The following is a 23,204-nucleotide window of genomic DNA, read 5'->3' on the forward strand; positions in this document are numbered from 1 at the left end:
TTTTATTTAGCTGGCTGTAGTTGCTGGTTGCTGTTATTGCTGTAATTCGTGTTATGAAGATTCTCTGTGAGGTAAGTGACTCACGAAATGTGTGGGTTATTGTTAGGATTTCTGCTAATTCAGGGCCATTCTTTTGAGTTAATTATTTTACAGTACAGGTTGTTAGTTATTTGCAGTCAGATTACGTTGCACTCGTATATTGTGGGTAATGAATAGGTTAAGTTTGAGTCTTATTCGTCAGGGAAAATTCTGTAGGTCAGTGATATGATAAAAATGAAGCAAACAGACTGTACGTTCAGTTGCATTCAGCAGTTTGAGATTGAGCCAGTGCATGTATTTTGTTGCATGACATCACTCTAGTTTGCTGTTTCTTTTTAAATTTTGACGTAATTGGTAGAACTCCTGTTTTTTTTTTAAGTTATATATCTTCAATGTCTGAGGATGGCTGTCTCCGTGACAAACTGGTCATTTCTATTGAAATTACTGTGACATAGTCAGATAATAAATTATTTAGCCTAGTATAAATGTGTCTGATCTATGTTCCCCCTGCCGTATCCTCAGCTATTCTTAAACCTTGGCAGCTGTAATGTAAAGTTGAAAACGCATTTTTACAATGGAGCTGGTCGCGGCTAACACCAAGACCTTCCCAATTATCGCTGGCAGATCGTTTTCAACAACTGCCCTGACCTCGCTTTCCTACTGGAATGGTATGTGTGTCTGGTGAAGGGCCACAGCAAATGCCCCCGCAGTTTCCTGGCGGGGGTGAAAGGTGTGCCCTCTCCAGACACAGCGGGGCAGCTAGCCATTTGTTTTACGGCCAGCACTGCCCACGCCACGGCTTAAATCACTGCTCTGCGGAAAACCTCGGCATCACAGCCGCCATTTTCTGGCCGAGAGCCTCCGGGCAAACAAGGCCATTCCGCGGTCGGCGCTTTGCCGTCGTTAAAGCCGCTTAAAAGTGCTGAACCACCAGGGAAACAAGGAATGAAATGTTTTGCTGCCTGCTCCACCTCCTCTTAACGCTCTGCCTCGTCTGTGGTGCATTACCTGCATCTGCAGAAAGTTAAGCGTTCGTAACTTACGTTCTTCGTCAGAAACTGATTTCTGTGCTCCTAATTATTTTGTTTTCACGGCCCTGAAATAATCTCTGTACTTTGGAGGTTGAGTAGTTCTCTAGTCAGCCGCAAACACTGCTTCTCTGAACTTGCATCACCACACACAGCTCACTTTTACAATTCTTTTAACCTCAGGAGGCGAAACAAAAGAACTCGCCCCACTTTGAGGGTACGTTAAATGTTAACAGGTTTCCGGAATTTTAATTTTATTTCTTATCCAGTATCCGACCGTGTATAAGGTGTCAGAAACGTTTGTTCTACTAAGGTATACGTGATGTAGTGTAAATACGAGGAAAGGTAGGACGATATCATAGTATAAAAATTACGAAATTCGTATTTAAGAATGTGATGAAATTGTAGCTGTATACTATATTGGTGACAACGAACATTTGTACCAGACTGATACTCGAATCCGACTTTTCTGCTTTACGTGTTGGGTCGCCTTATGCACTTTGGCTGGCTGCGCGCCTCCCCAGACATACCTCCATATGTCACCGTTTTTCCTGTTTATAATACTCGCATGGATGCTATAATTCTTATACGAGGAGAGACGTATGATTAAAGTCGCCGCCTCGTTTTTACCCATGAAGTACCCTATCTCAGTGCCTGGGTTGTTTACATGTACTCTGCAGTGTCCTTCAACCAAGCGTGCGTGTATTATGTCTGAAGGACGTTGCAAAGTGCATCGAAACAACTTGGCCCCGATGGTATGGGGTTTCAAAATACTAATTAGAAGGAGTTAAAGAGTGATAAAAATAAAAATATATTCGGACCTCACAGTGCAGCAAAACACACTATTACGCTGGGGACAGATCTCACGCACGTTACATAGTGACGAATGTCGTAGACAACATGAATTGAGACATAGCTACTTACTCAGGACCACGACATAATCGGAGAGAGATTGCTGAACAACGAGAAGCAGATCGACGTGGCGAAGGAGGAGATTTAGGTGAATTTCTCCGCATGGCTCGCGCTGTTGTTTTGTTGCCGGGCAGTGATAGTCGAGTTACCGACTAAGTGAAACGCCGACTGAACTTGAACGAAATTGTTGTGTTCTGTTCAGAGACATTAACATCTGACTATTTGTAATGAACGGCGGTAAATGTGTACAACAAGACGCGACCACTAACGCTAAGATGGCGGCAGCTGTCCGTCTTGAAGCTCAAACCCCCGATCTTTATGGGCCCACGGGTGCCAAATTGGTAGTCTTCGACTTCAGTAAACAGAGCCACTGGCAACTACATGGGAGGTCATGGGATCAGAGCCTGCCTGCCGAGAAATTCTAACCATGCCCATTTTCAGACAGAGGTTTCCTATAACGCAACCGGCCTGTGTGGCCGAGCGGTTCTACGCGCTTCAGTCTGGAACCACGCGGTCGCTACGGTCGCAGGTTCGAATCCTACCTCGGGCATGAATGTTTGTAATGTTCTTAGGTTATTTACGTTTAAGTAGTTCTAAGTTCTAGGGGAATGATGACCTCTGCTGTTAAGTCCCATATTGCTCAGAGCCATTTGAATCGTTTGAACCTATACCGCAGCAGTCCCAAACATCGGAACGGCGATTTTCACAATATCATTGTGTCTTCACTGGGAATTAGATAACTCCAGAATGAAATTTTCAATCTGCAGCGGAGTGTGCGCTGACATGAAACTTCCTGGCAAATTAAAACCGTGTGCTGGACCGAGAGTCGAACTCGAACTCAGGACCTTCCGCTATCGCTAGCAAGTGCTCTCGCATCTGAGTTACCCAAGCACCGACTCAGGCCCCACCCTCACAGGCAAATGTTTCGGGTTCTAGTCTCGGTCCGGCACACAGTTTTAATCTGTCACGACGTTTCAGTAAGATGACTGTTTAGAACAGGAGCGGCCAAGAATTCCGCTTGCGAAACGTGTCCTGGCAGGAGTGCCATAGCGCTCAACGTGACTATACATTTCGCCCACCGCCAAGACACGCTGTCGGAGCATGAGAAGGGGAAAATGGAGAATCTGAGAATGCGGCGAATTTAAATGGCAGTTAAGTCGCAATGCATAAACTCTGGTTTCATATTTCACATTTCTCAACAACATATATGACAAACAAAATAAATTTTTATTGTTATTTATTTTTGGAGTTCTGAAGACATTACAAATGGTTCAAATGGCTCTGAGCACTATGGGACATAACTTCTGAGGTCATCAGTCCCCTAGAACTTAGAACTACTTAAACCTAACTAACCTAAGGACATCACACACATCCATGCCCGAGGCAGGATTCGAACCTGCGACCGTAGCGGTCGAGCGGTTCCGGACTGTAGCGTTTAGAACCGCTCGGCCACTCTGGCCGGCTGAAGACATTACATAATTTTTATCTGCTATAAGCTGTTGTAGTAAGGAGAGACGCAGCACCTGGCTGCAACGACCACTTACGTAGGTATTTGCCAATAATTTATAGGTCTTCAGTCAAGGCAGACTCAGTAACGCCCAAGTACTATGACTATAGTGCTGCCGAAACGGAAGTCATCAGTTCCCTCATTATCAATAAGCTCGCAAACAAGAAAACAAAGGTATATATTGAATGACACAGCTGTGCCATAGCAAAAGTCCACGTTATCTAGGGATCACTCTTGCCAAGACGCTCAGCTTCAAACATCGTTTGCTGAAAACTACCACTAAGATCAAGTCAAAAAGTAACATCATTTACAAACTTGGGGATCATCAGCTCCAACACAAAGGACTACTGCTCTTTGATTGGTATACCGTGTGGCAGGATATTGTGCTGCAGTCTGGATCAACAGTCCATACACCAGACTCGTTGACACACAGCTCAGTCAGACTATGCACATAATCAGGACTCAATCGTCAGCCTATCCAAATTTCGTTGATTTTGTCTTAGGCATTTCTGCTATATTGCTATACACAGCGAAAAAAGAAGTGGAGCTAGCACTGATCCTTGTGGAAGGAAGTTATTAAGCTTCATTCGAGGACTCATATTATTACCCATTGGAATCTTCTATTGCATAACATAGCACTCAAGAAGTTTCCTATTTTAAAAAACGATATGTTTCTTAAAAGTTTGAATATGATCCCTTGCCTCCACACAGTATTATAGACCGCTGTTAGATCCATAAACACAGCTGAAGTCTTTTGTTTATTTTGGAATCCTGCTTCAATAAAAGAGAGAATCTGTTCGGTGCAGCTGCGGTTTGGGTGAAACTCTGCTTGTTCAGCAGGCATCTTTTGGAAAGTTTTGTGGCTAATTCTGTTATACAGTAATCTTTCCAAAAGTTTATGTAATGTGCTAGGTAAGGCAATGGGTCGGCGGCTTTATGGTTTGTCATTTGGTTTAACTGGTTTTAAGATGGCTATTGTTTTTCCTCTTTCCAAATTGTGTGATATGTTAGCAATTTGGGGGGTACCAGTAAAGAACTATGAAGGCCAGTATTTTGCATGCTTCCCAATGTAGATTAATAATTTCATGTCTTTGAGAGTTGTTGTTATTTCCTAACTGCAAAATGGTCTGGAGTAGTCTGATTCAAGTTTACAGGCTGGTTTGTGAGCCTTCAGTACCTTTCTGATTTAGTTATATGTGGTCGAATATTAGGAGTTCCTGAGGCGGTCAAGATGTTATTTGCTACTTGCTTGGAAGTAACAGCCTCGCTCGTCAGGCTTCTTGGGTTGACACCTCCCAAGTTTTCTCAGCAGGGATAAGGCTTTTCTGCTTGAATTGCGGAAGTCTAAGGCCCCAATTGTTTCAGTCCACTGCATACGGCAATCTGTATTGATAACGTGCAGAAGTTCATCAGTTACTTCGCAGGCATTATGTTCGCAAAACTTTCTATACAGAGTTTCGTACTTTGTTAATAAATGCTTTTACGTGGAGGTGCGAATGCGGTGGTGTTCAGTCCTGTTCAAAAATGAAAGTGCTGGTGCTGTATTGTCGCAGTCTGGACTCACTTATGATAACGAACGAGGAAGAGAGCGAGCTACACTCAGAGACCCACATTGCTAAGAAAATGAACCACTAACTTGGAGTATCTCCAAGCTGATTTTTTAGGTTCGATTCGAAAGTCAAAATCCACTCCAAGTCTCTATCTGTTGTAAAATGAGGCCAATGTTTTTGAAACACCCTCTAATCCTAGAGGAAATAGGACGAGTCTGCAAAGCAAAACTGTTCAACTGGTGTTTGGTTTGTCGTTAACAACTTTCTATTTTTGTGCATGCGTATTGGAAATATATGTCTCAGGGCGCAGCTTCCTTTTTGAACAACAATCACAAAATGTGCTTACGACGAAAAGAGCATTCCTCTGTCTTGCGTTCACTCAGTGAATGCTATAATTCTCTGTTAATCAAATTCGGCCAGTAACACTCACAGAGTTTCGACTGTAGGCGGTATTGTCTACGGGAAAGAATTATCGCTGGCTGATCGTAAAAAATTGTGCAACTGTCTCGATTACGGAATAATGGCTCTCTTAAACACGGATAAAGATTGAGGCCGTAAGTGAAGGAATGAATCCAATAGTACCCAATAACAAGTAGTTAGTTTCATGGAGCCTGTCATTGTTTATATACGTGAAAAGAAAACAACAAAGCGACGTGGAATAGAATGAGCTCATGAAATCAGTGATGGGGAAGACTAATGGAAGTTGTAGATTTTATAGAGAGAATTCCAGTAAAGTGCAGCACAGCAGTCAAAGAAACTAAGCAGTTCAGAAACGAACTTGTATTACACTGAATGGTGGGAAGAGCCCAAACAAACGTTTAACGATTAAAATAAAATACTGGGAAGAAAGATGGCGCTGTCGCTAAGTCCCGTGGAGTAAATTTAGAGAACCAGGCCTCTAGGAACGTTTAAGACCATTCGTTATCTCCGCAAGACACTGAGGTAACAAAAATTACGGGATACCTCCAAATAACGCGTCGGACGTCCTTTTGCTCAGCGTAGTGCAGTAACTGGAGGTAGCATGGAGTCAACAAGTCCTTGGAAGTCCGCTGGAGAAACATTGAGCCACTTTGCCTCCATAGCCGCCCATAATTGCGAAAGCGTTTCCGGTGCAGAATTTAGTGCACGAGCTGACCTCTCGTTTCCGTCCCATAAATGTTCCGTGGGACTCATGTTGGGCGATCTGGACAGTCAAATCGTTAGCTGATATTGTCCAGAACGTTCTTCAACCCAAACGGGACAAACTGTGACCCCGTGACACGGCGCATTGGCATTTATAAACATTCCATCGTTGTTTTGGAACTTGAAGTCCATGAATGGCTGCAAATGGTCTTCTCCAGTCAATGGTCGTTTCAGCTGGTCAAGAGGCTCTAGTCCATTTCATGTAAACGCAGCCCATATCATTACGGAAGCACTACCAGCTTGCACTGTGCGTTGTTGAAGACCTGGGGCCATGGCATCGTGCGGTCTGCGCCACACTAGGGCTACTCTATCAACTCTTACCAACTGAAATCGATACTCGTATTACCAGGCCAATGTTTCCCAGTCGCCTAGGGTCCAACCGACAAGATCACTAGCCCGGGAAAGGCGCTACAGGCGACGTGATTTTAGCAAAGGCATTCGCGTCGGTCGTTTTTGCCATAGCCCATTAACGCGAAATTTCACCACACTGTCCTAACGGATACGTTCTTAGTACGTTCCACATTGATTTCAGCTGTTATTTCACGCAGTGCTGCTTGTCATTTATTACAGTCAACTGTGCGCAAAAGCCGCTGCTCGCTGTCGTTAAGGACGTCGGCCACCGCGTTGTCCACGGTGAGAGGTAATACCTCAAACTAGGTATACTCCACACAGTCTTGATACCGTGGATCTCGGAATGCTGAATTCCGAAATGTAATGTCCCATGCGTCTAGCTCCAACTACCATTCCGCGTTAAAAGTCTGTTGGTACCCATAGTGCGGCTGTAATCACGACGGAATCCTTTTCACATGAATCACTTGAATGCAAATGACAGCTCCACCAATGAACCGCCCTTTCATACCCTTTGTACGCGATACTACGGCTGTCTGTATATGTGCAAATCGCTATCCCAAGACTTGTCACCTCAGTGTATATCTTGCAAAGGATTATGAGAATAAGACTACAGCACTTGTGGAGGCATTGAATTAATTTTACGTCTTCAGAATGAGATTTTCACTCTGCAGCGGAGTGTGCGCTGATATGAAACTTCCTGGCAGATTAAAACTGTGTGCCGGACCGAGACTCGAACTCGCGACCTTTGCCTTTCGCAGACAAGTGCTCTACCATCTGAGATACCCAAGCACAACTCATGCCCCGTCCTCACAGCCTTAATTCCGCCAGTACCTCGTCTCCTACTTTCCAAACCTCACAGAAGCTCTCCTGCAGACCTTGCAGAACTATTACTCGTGGAAGAAAGGATATTGCGCAGGCATGGCTTATCCACAACCTGGGGAATGTATCCAGGATGAGATTTTCACTCTGCAGCGGAGTGTGCGCTGATATGAAACTTCCATTTCTGATTCTGGAAACATCCCCTAGGCTGTGGCTAAGCCATGTCTGCGCAATATCCTTTCTTCCAGGTGTGCTAGTTCTGCAAGGTTCGCAGGAAAGCTTCTGTGAAGTTTGGAAACTAGGAGACGAGGTACTGGCGGAAGTACGGCTGTGAAGACGCGGCGTGACTCGTGCTTGGGTAGCTCAGATGGTGCCCTCTGTAATAAAAAGAAACTGAGTTAATGGATCAACGACGAACTGAAACGGGTGTCTTGCGACGTCCGCCCCGAGCAGATACAAAGAACGAAGACGAACAAAATAAGATTTAAAAAAAAGAAAGAAAAAATGGGTAAAGCACTTGCCCGCCAAAGGTAAAGTTCTCGAGTTTGAGTCTTGGTCTGGCACACAGTTTTAATCTATCAGGAAGTTTCAATTTTCCGTCTGTCCACAAGCGAGTTTAATGCGCTATCTAATAAAAAGTACCCGGAAACTTACCGATTGACATTAATACGTAGCGGGCCTACAATTCGCCTTTATTAGGCTTGAAATCAGCTGAGGGTACTTACAATGAGATGTTTGAAGCTCTGTGGAGAAATGGCAGCCCACTCTTCGTCAACAGCTGAAACCACAGAAGGAAGTGCTGCAGGATTCTGGGGTGCGCAGCGAGATGGACGATTTAACTCGACCCAAAGGTGTTCCATTGTGTGATGTTACGGATTCTGTGCAGGACTATCCGTTTCGTGAATTTCATTGTCCACAAATCATTGCTTTACACGTGTTGCTTTCTGAGAGGAGGCACTATCAAGGTTAAACTCGAGGTAGCTAATTCCCACGGAGACTTACCACCAACTAACGTTCTTCCTGCGGCCATTCACGACTGCAGTGGGAAAAGCAGAAGTGACAGTACTACACAAAGTACCCTCCGCTACGCACCGTAAGGCGGCTCGATTAGTATACATGTACATGCAGATGTAGATGATGACAGTATGACGACGGCCACGTAACAAACGTTAGATTAAAACGAAAAAGAAGCAAGGAGATACTGTATTGGAAATGCTATAAACCCTTTTATAAGGCACGAAAATAAGCAAATAATGTGTAAATGAATGTACTGAACATTTTATTCGGGCTGCAATAGCATCAGATAAACAAACTGTTTCCCTGGTTGTAAAATCTCACCAGGTGAAATTCGCAGGTAATACTGTTGGAACAGGCATGCCAAAGCCTGATTTGTTATGCTAGGTCGGGGTTGATTTCTGCACCCCGTTCCCTCGAGACGGGCACAACCAACAGACACACACACAACAGCGTTTGTGTGTCGTGGGGACCGCTGCAGCAGCTCTGATCTCCTCGGAACAATGCCGCCTTTGTTCCATTTGACAGTAGCGTTTACAGGTACAGACAGCTGCTTTGGAAGCAAATGCATAAGGGAGTTACGTTGACAGTGTCGTTCGGGTATCGGAACTTTGCAGTAGTGTGGAATAAGGAATTTCATCGTTTCTTGGTTACTGAATGCAAGTAAATTTACTAATGGACTGTTCCAAGTTTAGGAGCAATAATGTCGAGGCATAAATAGAAAAAAAATGGCGCATTGGTTGAGATAGGGGAACAGGACTCATGCAGAGCGGATTCATTTCCCCGGCCGAGCATCCACATTTATATATTACACAATTTTCTAAATAGTCTATAGCTGGATTAATTCCTTTGAAAATGAAACTGCCGATTATCTTTTCCGTCCTTGTACAATCCTAGCTTGTGCTCCATTCATAACGACGTCGCCGATATTTCCTCTTTCCTTTTGCATCTAAGGAGATCGTTAACATACAATGAGTTTTACATCGACAGAGCGTTAAACCTTCCTTCTTCACATTATTAGCTTGACCTTCAAGCCGTCCTGAACAATCAACTGCTTTTTGTTCACAATTCAGCCAAGAACGCGTAATCAACTGAAAAAAGATATTCCCATGAGACGGTACAAAATTCAAGAGGAGAAAATTTCAGAATAGAACCTCACAGTTTTTTATTTTTATTTCAGTTTTATTTTATTCTTTTTGCGAAACTAAGCGTTTTAGTGCAATGGTTACGACACTGAATTCTTTTGTTGATGATGGTTGTTCCAAACTGGCAACCGTTTGTAATGCTTTCAGGTGTTTTGGCTTAATTTCGCTGGTGCTCTGCGTATCAGTCAGTTAACTTTTTGTCACGTCTTAGTTTTGATATGTCCCCCCTATGATTTTCTATTCGTATCGTTTCAGTTTGTTTCTTTATATTACATAGAAGTAAGTTGTAAAAGAATTACTGTGGTATCTCACCCATGTATTAATGTCGATACTACCTATATCTTCGTCATATTTTGATAACAAAAAGAATTCTTTCAAACTTCTAAGTAAGAAATATTTGTTAGGAACATTAACGATGATGTTATTAAAATCCAATACGGGTTTCCAGCACAGTGGATTAATTGCAGCAGGACAGAAATTTGTGTTAACCAGTTCGGTATAGAAACAGTCAAAGTTGCTAGATTAGCATTTTATTTAACTGATGACTGGTTTCAAGTTACTCGAAGTAATTTTCAGATCATACAGACTGACAAAACAGTATTTTCCAAAATTACATATAACATACAGGTTATACATACACGTGGCCGAGCGAGGTGGCGCAGTGGTTAGCACACTGGACTCGCATTCGGGATGACGACGGTTCAATCCCGCGTCCGGCCATCCTGATTTAGGTTTACCGTGATTTCCCTAAATCGCTCCAGGCAAATGCCGGGATGGTTCCTTTGATAGGACACAGCCGACTTCCTTTCCCATCCTTCCCTAATCCGATGAGACCGATGACCTCGCTGTTTGCTCTCTTCCCCCCAAACAGCCAAACCAAACTATACATACACGTGTAATAAAGTCAAGTTTGTTTGTTATTCCGCGAAATACTGCCTTGTGTGTCAGTATGACTTGAAAATAGGCTCAAGTAACCCGAAACTAGTCATTAATTAAAAAAAAAGTGAATCCTGCATGTTTGACTGTTTCTGTATCGACGATCCAATGTTATTTCATGAATCAGTTTTGTTGATGACAACGTCTGATTGTTTATTACTTCTTTCATTTTCACCCCACCTTGTCGGTGGCATGTCTCTTTAAGGTTCCGTTCCTCAATCGGTAAAAACCGAACCCTTATAGGGTCACTCTCTTTTCCGTCTGTCTGTCTTTCTGTCCGACTGTTAAAAACCCCTTCTCCCAAGAGCAGACAGATGTATCAAGTAGAAATTAATGTCACATAGAAAGGTATAAAGTCTCTTCGTAGTGTAATGAAAGTAGGCTCATCAGTTAGTGAAATAAAAAGATACTGCTGTTTATTTGACACATTTCGATACTCGAAAAGTTACTCATCAAAATCTGTAGGATACTTCCTATTGGCCTAGAATCTTGATATTTGGCAAGAAGCAAGATTTAACTCTACAACTGAACGAATGTTATCACTCTCCAATTATTTCACACGAAAAAAATTTGTCGTACTTTATCTGACTGTCTGATCTAACCTTCCGTCAAGACCACTGTTTATCAGGGACGAACAGACGTATAAACTTCAGAGTTATGTTACATTATGAAGTCCATAGTTTTTGGTGGTACAAAGGTATAAGCTTTTAAGTGAATGCAATGAAAAATGATTGCTATTCACGTCACATATTTTAATGCTCACAAACTCAATCATTAAAGCCTACAGGCTATTTCCTTTTGACATTAAATCATTAAAATTGGCAAGAATAAAGGTTTCGCAGTACAAGAAAAAATGAGAAAATTGTTATTTTCTAATTATACCACATGAAAAAATACTTTTTTTCATTTGTTATCCGACTTCAAATTTGAACTTAAAGGATTTTCGATAGTCTTGGAATCCTTGGGATCGGTATTTTGCACAGTATAATTGCCGATAATAGGCAAAAATTGTCTCAATCCTCGATTCCTGGTATGAATGAACTGTCCACCTACGTAATTAAGTTCTTACGGAACTCTCAGTGCGCGAGTGCTGCTCGCATCTGACCAAAGTTTTTGTTGAGTGCGGGCTCTGGGAAAAGCGAGAATCGGTTGAATGATGGAGTTGCGATTGGGATGAAGGTACTGCGAAGAATAGATATAAATGTACTTCGGAGACTTTAGTAAGAAACTGTAATTATTTAAAATACATACTCAGGACATAAGTAAACTTTGCAAAAAAAAATCTAGGATACCTGAGGATGATGTTCAACAAAGGGCTAGAATGAACTTTCTCAGCACTAATCAATAATTGTTCTCATTTATTCTGCCGAGCGTGTGTAACATTCGTCACTGGAATTAAATTCACCTGGAACTGAAGAACTGTATAAGAATATGTAAATGAGAACAAGTAAGGTTTCACGGTCCATATTCAGGTTTTCCGACATTTCCCTAAATCTCTAAAGACAAACACCGGAATGCTTTATGTGAAACAGCTCGGCCGTTTCCCTTCCCTACCCATCCCCAAAACGCGGCTGTATTCCATCTCTAATGACCACGTCGTCGCTATGACTTTAAACTCTAAACTTTCTTGGCGCCTAATAACAAAGGTCTAAATAAATAAATAAATAAATAAAACTGCAGAATAGGGTATTGTTGATGAATTATAGATTTTGAAAGGCACCAATTCTGAGAATGGTTTCCATAGCATCCCATCACGTATAGGTTGTTCTGCAAAATGAAAACAAAATTTTTAATAATAACACTCATTACGATGAACTACACATACATTTTGTTACAACTAATAAAAATATTCAATACTGTAATCCCTATGTTACTCAGGAATGCGATGCAATGTTCCTTTAGACATGCATGCATCTCTGAAAGAACTTTGAATCGTATTTCTGAAGAACACAGGCACTGCAATATCGTACTTACCCGCCGACGCACAGGAAACGACTTTCACTTAAAAATCTCTCCTGTATAGGACTTAACGTATGAGTGTACGAATACAGGTCGTTGACACATGGTTGACGACTTATGAAAGTTCGGGTCTGGTTCAGTGGCGGACACGTATGAGGGCTGGCGAACGCCCCTCCCCTCCCCCCCCCCTTCCCCATCCTCTGCGGTTCCACCCGCATGGCAATCCGCGCAACCCCCGCGACAGTCAGCCCGCACACGCTATTCGTTGGTTACTTTCGTAAGTCGAATCGAGTTATCGAGTAGTTGTACTTTCCTATGTAGCACGCACGTCGGCGTCATCGTATTTTATACGTTTCTGTCTGGCACATAGACTGCTAACACGAGAAAAGTCGCGGCCATTCTAGTGATGTCGATATGTTATTCTGTCTGGCAATTGCTCGAGAAAAGTCATGAATATTGTGCTGTTTTATAGTACAGAGAACCTTCTATACTAGCGTTATATACGGTCGCAGGTTCGAATCCTGCCTTGGGCATGGATGTGTGTGATGTCCTTAGGTTAGTTAGGTTTACGTAGTTCTAAGTGCTAGGGGACTGATGACCACAGATGTTAAGTCCTATAGTGCTCAGAGCCATTTGAATTAGCGTTATAAATACGGACTATTCGCTGAATAGGAAGCTAGTTTACATTCAGTAACAGAAATCCTGAGACTGAAGAATGAGAAGTACGAAGTTCTAGTTATAGCAAGTGCAAGTGTGAAGATTAGTCATGAGTGAAAGTGATCAGTTAATTGTGAAATACTGATATTAGTAACTCATAGTAATTTCTAAGTAAAAATATTGTAACTAGGCTCGTAACTACATTTTTACTAATAACGTAACAATAGTTTATCATACGTAACTCCAACAAGTCACCCCTAGAAAACTCGGCTCTGTAACGGAATAACTCAAAGTGTAAAGTAATACCACGGTACTACAAATATCAGGGAACACCTTATCACAGATATGACTGTCCTTAAGGCTTCTAATCTCACATTTATTGCAATAAATGACGTACCTGAAATGTTACCACTCTCATTATTACGTCAGATAGGTAATGCACGTAGTACGTTCGTCGTATTCATGATTTCTTCTTCAAAGTAACATACCGTACTTGTTATTTAACACAAAAGGACATTAAAAATTTAAGTTAATCACGAGCAGCTAGTTGAGAATATGTATGAACTTCAAATGACACGACAAACCGTCTCGTTCTACATATGGATTCAAACCCAGGTCATGCAGACTAATAATTCCTGACTGACGGAATCTTACAGTCATTCTTGACTAGGCATACAGAGAGTGATGTACCTCGATTTTAGACAGTATCAGTTAGCAAATATCAACTTTAAATTACAAAACATAAAAACATTTTTAACGGACGCGAATTCCTATCCAGCATCTATTGTCCCTGTTAACGAACTACGAGAGATGTTAAATATTGCTTCTTCACAGGTAACTTACTTGAAATGCCGTGAGGTAAACCTTTGTGTTGGACGGGGATTCGAACCCAGAACCTAATCGGATTGTTATCGAAGCACAATCAACTGTGACGTATCGGATTTTCTCAGCAGTAGCTAGATGTTTTAACTGATATGACGAGACGAAACATTAATTTTTTTTGCTTCCCAGGACTCCAACCCGGAACCTATCGCTGTTATATTCTAGAGAAAACGAACGTTAAATATTGGTTTGTTACATCAGCAGCGACATGTGAGCATGTTTGAACTAGAAATAATATGACGAAGAGTTCAGTGCTGACTGGGAATCGAACCCCACACATACCGTTGTAGACAACACACAAAGAGACGTCAGCTGCCGAATTTTTCTCCACCAGCAGCTCGGAATAACATCCTTGAACTTACAGTGATCTCTCAAATAGTCCTGTGTCTCACTGGGAGTCAAAACCGTCAGATATCGTTAGTGTTGACAATGAATGAAAATGCACTGAAAATCATAATTATTATCGATCAGCAGACAGGTGTTCTCATGCTAGAGCTTGATAATACATAATGAAAACTTTAGTGCCAGGCCACCATTCGAACCCATTCACGCGCAATATGTGGAGATGTTGAGGAATCTGCAGTTTTGAACAAACAACAAATTGTAGTCGAGCTGTATTGTCTCGAAGGGATCAGATTCCGCGTTAAGGGCAGTCCAAGTTCAGAACCAATTTTATCGACATACAGAAGCTCAAATAAAAGATGGAATAAGGGTCCTGTGATCCTACACAGCGTTTGTTTCGTCACTAGAAATAAATAACTAGTATAAGAAAGGTTACTGGTGATAGAGTTCGTACATTTCGCCACTCCTGACTTTATTGTGCTTCAACCTTAAGTCTTCTTAGTAGAAAAGGAATATCATGTTTAATGTGAATTTCTGACCACAATGCCATCATACTTTCTTCACTTGGCGTAGCCAGAAGAGATTAGAATCTGTCTCTCCCTATTAAAAATCATTAGCAGAAGTTGGATTCGAACCCAGACCATCTACATAGGAACCTATCACCAATCCAACATACCACCCACGCCTCTTCTGTATGACTCATTTTCTATCATAACACCGTTGCGGCACAGTCGATAAGAATTGTGACATACAGGCTCCCTGTAGTGGTTTGCAGCAAGTTCGGTTCATTCATTTACTTGGTTGATCGAATCGCCATGAACTAGCTGCCTCAGCTACCCAGTGCATACATTTGACTCTATTTTGTAATCACGGAAGTAATATCACGTAACTGCCACCTACAAAGGACTTCCAACAGTGCAGGAAGCAGAAATTTAAATAGGAAGTGTTCCTTTCCAGTTGAGCTACTCTATTGCGCTATCTGTTTGTTGAAAACGCCCTGCAATGCTAAAGAAAAGCGGTAACTGTCTGTCTCTCAGAAGTCTAGATCCGGCCATATGGATTATATCACAGCACTGTGGAATGCAGAACTTCTGGAGGAACTGTTGTCGACTTCTGGAGGCGCTTTAGCTGAATGACAGCTAGTAGTGTCACGGTTAGTGTCGAGCACCGTATATAAGACGTCGCGAGTTCTATTGCATTTGCTGCTACATTTTTTACAACGCAATTCTGCTGTCTGCTGAAGTTACCAATTTAATGGAACTTTAAACATAATTCCCTTCACCTCTCTACCCAAAATAGCCGCATGTGGTAAAAGGGCTAACTTCTGCGACATTTTGTTCTATTCAGGTTTAATTGCTGGCCAGGCAATAGATGCATCTCGAAGCTTTTGTATTATGTATGAGGAGAGCGCATCGTGCCAAAATAGTCAGAAAAGTATTTTCTACATTAGCTGTCTTCTGGTAGTGGCATTTTATTCTTCTTCAAAAATTGTTTGACAGCTTTAACTCAGAACAAGTTTTCTACATTCGTGTAATCAATAAACTGCATGTGCATTGTCAGACTGTCATAGATAACATCAGGGAATTCGCATATATAGTTGATGATTAATTTCTCTCTCATGTTTAGTATTGTTTTAACAACACTAAAAGAAACCTTACAAAAATTGGGCACTGCATTATAAGAAATGAAATACAACTATCCACGATAACCTTACATAACCTTACGACGAAAGTATCTTTGATAAAACTGAGTATCTGTACACAAACGTGTATCTATCTAACGGCACGAATCAGTAAAATGCTACTCACTTAGATTTCGATAAGGTCTGTGTTTAATTGGTATGCTGTGTCATACACAACAGGTATGCAAATATGGCATTTCATAAGTAAAGTTATGTATTCCTAGAGACCCAAAATTTGCTTGTGAGTAGCGGAACGAGGCGTTACCTGTTGTGCAGCATTGTAAGATTTTCACCATTGCACTATGAGCTGAAAGTATTTTCTTGGGATTTCCTTATCGATGTTCGATCTGACTGCTTGTAGCTCTTTCACAGAAGGGATAAAAACGTTACCTTCAGCGAGAATGGAACCGCGAACCATAACAGACACTTTTTAAGAGGTCAGCAAGTCACCACGGAGCTAGCGAACAGGTACGTCTTACGCATTCCTCTAACGAGGCCAATAGTGGCTAGAACTCGTAAACCGCTATTTAAAGGACGAGTTCAGTTGCGACTTCCACATGCAACGGCTTTCCTGGGCTGAAAACCGTAAATTTACAATCTTTTGTTACAACTCAAGCGATAATAACTCAGATTTTTCGATGGAAATGATAGGAAAAATCAAGTGAACTTTGAGGCTTAATTCCGTGCACACCAGGAAGTAACTCGTCGATCACAGAGTTGCCAAATATACCTTGCCTCGTTGCCAACTCTCAGTTACAGTACCAGCAGGAAGAAGACGAACCGATGAGATCTTATAGCGGGCTGGGAAGTGACCATAGTTGGCCTCTCAAAGACGCGGCAGCTACGGACTGGAATACGTAATGGGTCTGATTAGCATTTCTGTAACCAGGTTTAGGGACTGGAGCGTAGTTACTAATAATATTCAGAACTGACTGCAAACTAAGCATCATAAATCAGTAACTCTCATAGTTGTTTTGATGTTTCTTTCGTAACTGTACTCAAAACTAAGAAACTCCTTCACGGACGTTTTCGTCCCTCGCCGATAGTCGAGCACACCAAACAAACAAAAATAAAAAATTATGTGTGTGAGAGAGAGAGAGAAGAGAGAGAGAGACAGAGAGAGAGAGAGAGAAGAGAGAGAGAGACAGAGAGAGAGAGAGAGAGAGAGAGAGAGACAGACAGACAGACAGGAGTAAAGATAAAGAAGAATGAGAGAGAGGCTAAAAAATTGTTGTAAAGAAATTGAATACCGGTATATAAAGGAATCTTGCATTAAAATAACACATTCCACATCATTACGAAATGTCGTATTCATGATCTATGGAACAATTATTAATCTCATCTAATCTAATCTAATCATATTGCTGACTAGCCGTGAAGAGTCATAAATTACTGAAATTTTCGCCAATATCAGTAACCAAATCTAAACTTGAAAATAAAAGACGACAGTTATTGTAATAAACCGCGACTCCTATCAAGACCCGTACATCCCTGTTAACTAACCACGAAAGATGTCTGATATACCTCCATTCAGAAGTAACAAAGTCTGTAGGCATGTAAAGATGAAGTGCATGAAGTTCTGTGACGGAGGTACAAACCCAACACGTCATCTAGCTAAAGCGCCTGCAGAAGTCGACAACAGTTCCTCCAGAACTTCTGCATTCCACAGTGCTGTGATATAATCCATATGGCCGGATCTAGACTTCTGAGGGACAGGCAGTTACCGCTTTTCTTTTGCACTGCAGGACGTTTTCAACAAACAGATAGCGCAATAGAGTAGCTCAACTGGAAAGGAACACTTCTTATTTAAATTTCTGCATCCTACACTGTTGGAAGTCCTTTGTAGGTGGCAGTTACGTGATATTACTTCCGTGATTACAAAATAGAGTCAAATGTATGCACTGGGTAGCTGAGGCAGCTAGTTCATGGCGATTCGATCAACCAAGTAAATGAATGAACCGAACATGCTGCAAACCACTACAGGGAGCCTGTATGTCACAATTCTTATCGACTGTGCCGCAACGGTGTTATGATAGAAAATGAGTCATACAGAAGAGGCGTGGGTGGTATGTTGGATTGGTGATAGGTTCCTATGTAGATGGTCTGGGTTCGAATCCAACTTCTGCTAATGATTTTTAATAGGGAGAGAGATTCTAATCTCTTCTGGCTACGCCAAGTGAAGAAAGTATGATGGCATTGTGGTCAGAAATTCACATTAAACATGATATTCCTTTTCTACTAAGAAGACTTAAGGTTGAAGCACAATAAAGTCAGGAGTGGCGAAATGTACGAACTCTATCACCAGTAACTTTTCTTATACTAGTTATTTATTTCTAGTGACGAAACAAACGCTGTGTAGGATCACAGGACCCTTATTCCATCTTTTATTTGAGCTTCTGTATGTCGATAAAATTGGTTCCGAACTTGGACTGCCCTTAACGCGGAATCTGATCCCTTCGAGACAATACAGCTCGACTACAATTTGTTGTTTGTTCAAAACTGCAGATTCCTCAACATCTCCACATATTGCGCGTGAATGGGTTCGAATGGTGGCCTGGCACTAAAGTTTTCATTATGTATTATCAAGCTCTAGCATGAGAACACCTGTCTGCTGATCGATAATAATTATGATTTTCAGTGCATTTTCATTCATTGTCAACACTAACGATATCTGACGGTTTTGACTCCCAGTGAGACACAGGACTATTTGAGAGATCACTGTAAGTTCAAGGATGTTATTCCGAGCTGCTGGTGGAGAAAAATTCGGTAGCTGACGTCTCTTTGTGTGTTGTCAACAACGGTATGTGTGGGGTTCGATTCCCAGTCAGCACTGAACTCTTCGTCATATTATTTCTAGTTCAAACATGCTCACATGTCGCTGCTGATGTAACAAACCAATATTTAACGTTCGTTTTCTCTAGAATATAACAGCGATAGGTTCCGGGTTGGAGTCCTGGGAAGCAAAAAAAATTAATGTTTCGTCTCGTCATATCAGTTAAAACATCTAGCTACTGCCGAGAAAATCCGATACGTCACAGTTGATTGTGCTTCGATAACAATCCGATTAGGTTCTGGGTTCGAATCCCCGTCCAACACAAAGGTTTACCTCACGGCATTTCAAGTAAGTTACCTGTGAAGAAGCAATATTTAACATCTCTCGTAGTTCGTTAACAGGGACAATAGATGCTGGATAGGAATTCGCGTCCGTTAAAAATGTTTTTATGTTTTGTAATTTAAAGTTGATATTTGCTAACTGATACTGTCTAAAATCGAGGTACATCACTCTCTGTATGCCTAGTCAAGAATGACTGTAAGATTCCGTCAGTCAGGAATTATTAGTCTGCATGACCTGGGTTTGAATCCATATGTAGAACGAGACGGTTTGTCGTGTCATTTGAAGTTCATACATATTCTCAACTAGCTGCTCGTGATTAACTTAAATTTTTAATGTCCTTTTGTGTTAAATAACAAGTACGGTATGTTACTTTGAAGAAGAAATCATGAATACAACGAACGTAGTACGTGCATTACCTATCTGACGTAATAATGAGAGTGGTAACATTTCAGGTACGTCATTTATTGCAATAAATGTGAGATTAGAAGCCTTAAGGACAGTCATATCTGTGATAAGGTGTTCACTGATATTTGTAGTACCGTGGTATTACTTTACACTTTGAGTTTTTCCGTTACAGAGCCGAGTTTTCTAGGGGTGACTTGTTGGAGCCATTTTCAATAGTCAAACGACTGTACCAAGGAGCGATTAGAGGACCTGCTAGACAGCTGCGTTATGTGGGTTGCATGCGAATAAGGCGAAATGCAATTCAGGTCGTTCGGATACTTTTGAGCACGTCTGTACATATTGGCTTGTCATTGGAAATTCGCCTTTATGTTATACGTCTCTTTCACAATAGTTATTTGTTCGTACTCCATAAAAGTACATTTGGGCAGCGAATGTTCTCGAAACAACCGAGCCACATATATAAGGGAAGCAGAGTCGCTGACAGGTTGTCAGTTTGAAAGCTACAAACATCGCGATAAGTTCGAAGTGATAAAAAGTGAACAACTGCGACTATTGGTTATTACCACGGACGTCAGTCAGTGTTGTGCTTGGTGATATTAGAAATACTCGTAGTGTGGCCGTGTATGTTTAGTAGTGTTGTATTTTTCACTGCGACTAAAGTGTTTATTCGAGAATAATTAGCATCTTTGTCATTCGAAAATAATTTGCATCTAATTTACCTACTTCGTAGCAATACAGTAAAATGGATCATTATGTAATAAGAAAGTGAAAAGTAGAAACATCAGCAGACTCCGGTCACCATTCAACTTGATTATTCTTTATTACGGTGAAAGTAAAGGTAGCCCGAGATATCCTTAGCGCCCCCTCCTTGAGGTTTTTCTGTATCCGCCACTGCCCTGGCAGTGTGTCGTGACCCGATAGCCTGACGGCAATCCAGCCGCGTGCGCCGAGTGGGCAGGTCGTTGTTTCAGTACTCGCTTCGCCGCAGCGTAGCAAGTGTTTGGTAGTTTATCGCTTCAGTGGTGTTTGTGCCTCTGCGTGGGTGATATCGTCGTTTACTCGTCTCGTTCTTCATTGCGTGTGTGTCTGACAGAGACCTAGTCCGCGCCTGTTTGCTTCTCATGCTGTCCAAGAGCGTTCCACGTAAAAGTACTGTGAGTTTTTCGATTGACAAGTTGACCCGTAACGTGCAGCCCGGATCTTTAGAAATCCATGACTGGTTAGCTGATACTTGCATGTTACCTCGGACTATGTTTGTACCATCTACACTACTGGCCATTAAAATTGCTACACCACGAAGATGACGTGCTACAGACGCGAAATTTAACCGACAGGAAGATGATGCTGTGATATGCAAATGAGTAGCTTTCCAGAGTATTCGCACAAGGTTGGCGCCGGTGGCGATACGTACAAAGTGCTGCCAAGAGGAAAGTTTCCTACCGATTTCTCATACATAAGCAGCAGCTGACCGGCGTTTCCTGGTGAAACGTTGTTGTCATGCCTCGTGTAAGGATGAGAAATGCGTATCATCACGTCTCCGAGTTTGAGAAAGTTCGAATTGTAGCCTATCGCGATTGCGGTTTATCGTATCGCGACATTGCTGCTCTCTTTGGCCGTGATCCAATGACTGTTAGCAGAATATGGAATCGGTGGGTTCAGGAGGGTAATACGGAACGCAGTCCTGGATCCCAACGGCCTCGTACCATTAGCAGTCGTGATGACAGGCGTCTTATCCGCATGGCTGTAACGGATCGTGGAGCCACGTCTCGATCCCTGAGTCAACAGATGGGGACTTTTGCAAAACAACAACCAACTGCAAGAGCAGTTCGACGATGTTTGCAGCAGCATGGACTATCAGCTCGGAGACCATGGCTGCGGTTACCCTTGACGCTGCATCACAGACAGGGGCGCAGGCGATGGTGTAATCGACGACGAACCTGGGTGCATGAATGGGAACACGTCATTTTTTCGGATGAATCCAGGTTCTGCTTACAGCATCATGATTGTCGCATCCATGTTTGGCGACATCGCGGTCAACGCACATTGGAAGCTTGTATTAGTCATCGCCATACTGGCGTATCACCCGGCGTGATGGTATGGGGTGCCATTGGTTACACGTCTCGCTCACCTCTTGTTCACATTGACAGCACTTTGAACAGTGGACGTTACATTTCAGATGTGTTGCGACGCGTGGGAGGTCCTGTACTGGCCTTTCTGGGTACAGAAAATGTTCGACTGCTGCCCTGGCCAGCACATTCTCCAGAACTCTCATCAATTGAAAACGTCTGGTCAATGGTGCCTGAGCAACTGGCTCGTTACAATACGCCAGTCACTACTCTTGATGAACTGTGGTATCGTGTTGAAGCTGCATGGGCACGCAATCCAAGCCCTGTTTGACTCAATGCCCAGACGTATCAAGGTTGTTTTACGGCCAGAGGTGGTTGTTCTGGGTACTGATTTCTCAGGATCTATGCACCCAAACTGCGTGAAAATGTAGTTACATGTCAGTTCAAGTATAATATATTTGTCCAATGGATACCCGTTCATCACCTGCATTTCTTCTTGGTGTAGCAATTTTAATGGCCAGTAGTGTATTTACGTTTTATATGTGAAATTCGTAGATCCTCTACAAGTAGAAAAGTTCCTAATAAAGCATGGTACTCAGTTTCTTTCTCGGTTCATAGACTCTTCGATCAGTATTTTGCTGCTTGCGAATGCAGACATTGACCATAGAACGTTTGAATATTGATTCTTCCTCCGTAAGTAGAGGATATTTGTCTTAAGGACAGGTGGGGAGCTGTTTTCTGTGCAACGAAAGTGGCCATCTCCGAACTAATTGCCCGTGGAGAGTTTTTGTTTTAGTCTGTCTTGGAACCACGCCGCATGTTAACGGTTGCCGACATTGTCCGTCCCCTCTGGTTTCGAACTTGGGGCTACATTATTTCTGGAGATCATCCGACAGTTTCCACATTCATCGCGCGTTATTTTCTGCCGTTGCAAACAAAAGCCTGACCACGCTGCTGCTACTGCTTGGAAGACAGCGCGCGAGATTCATAATAAGCGGCGCCGCACTCAGGATGATGATGAATTAGTCGGGCCTCCCACTGCCCCCTCTTACCCCGAGCCTTGTTTGTCTGTTACTCCTACCAGTAATGTGGCATAACATGGTCCCGATGAGATGAAGTTCGGGGAGGCGGTATCTGGTATTCCAGCTGGCGCAGTGGAGTCTCCCATGGAGCCGTCCCGGAGCGAGTGTGTGTCTGAGTCATCTCCTTCGCGACCTCCACCACGAGTCCAACCGGTAACAGGGCAATGCCCTCCCGTTACTTTCGCTGCACTCAGCGATTTCCCGCTCATTGTGACTCCCGTTACGGAAACTGTTACCCCAAAAATTTGTCTTCCGCAGTCTCTGATTGTTCTCCTTTATGGAGTGGGCATGTCTGTGAAGTCAGAGACTGATGTGGATTTTGCGCTAGATCCACCTACGCCGCCTACTGCAGAGGCTATTACGCCTCGCAGCCAGCTTAAACAAGGTTTACAGCCGGAACATGCAGCGGCGCGAGAAACAACAAGGGTAAACATTCAGTTGGGGCCGGTACTGGCTCCCGGCTCTCGGATTCGTTATTGGACTCTGCGATGGACTGTGCCGGGCGACTAGTGGAATAGTCATGCCACTCTGT

Source organism: Schistocerca nitens, chromosome 7 (assembly GCF_023898315.1).
Source record: "Schistocerca nitens isolate TAMUIC-IGC-003100 chromosome 7, iqSchNite1.1, whole genome shotgun sequence".
NCBI lineage: Eukaryota > Metazoa > Arthropoda > Insecta > Orthoptera > Acrididae > Schistocerca > Schistocerca nitens.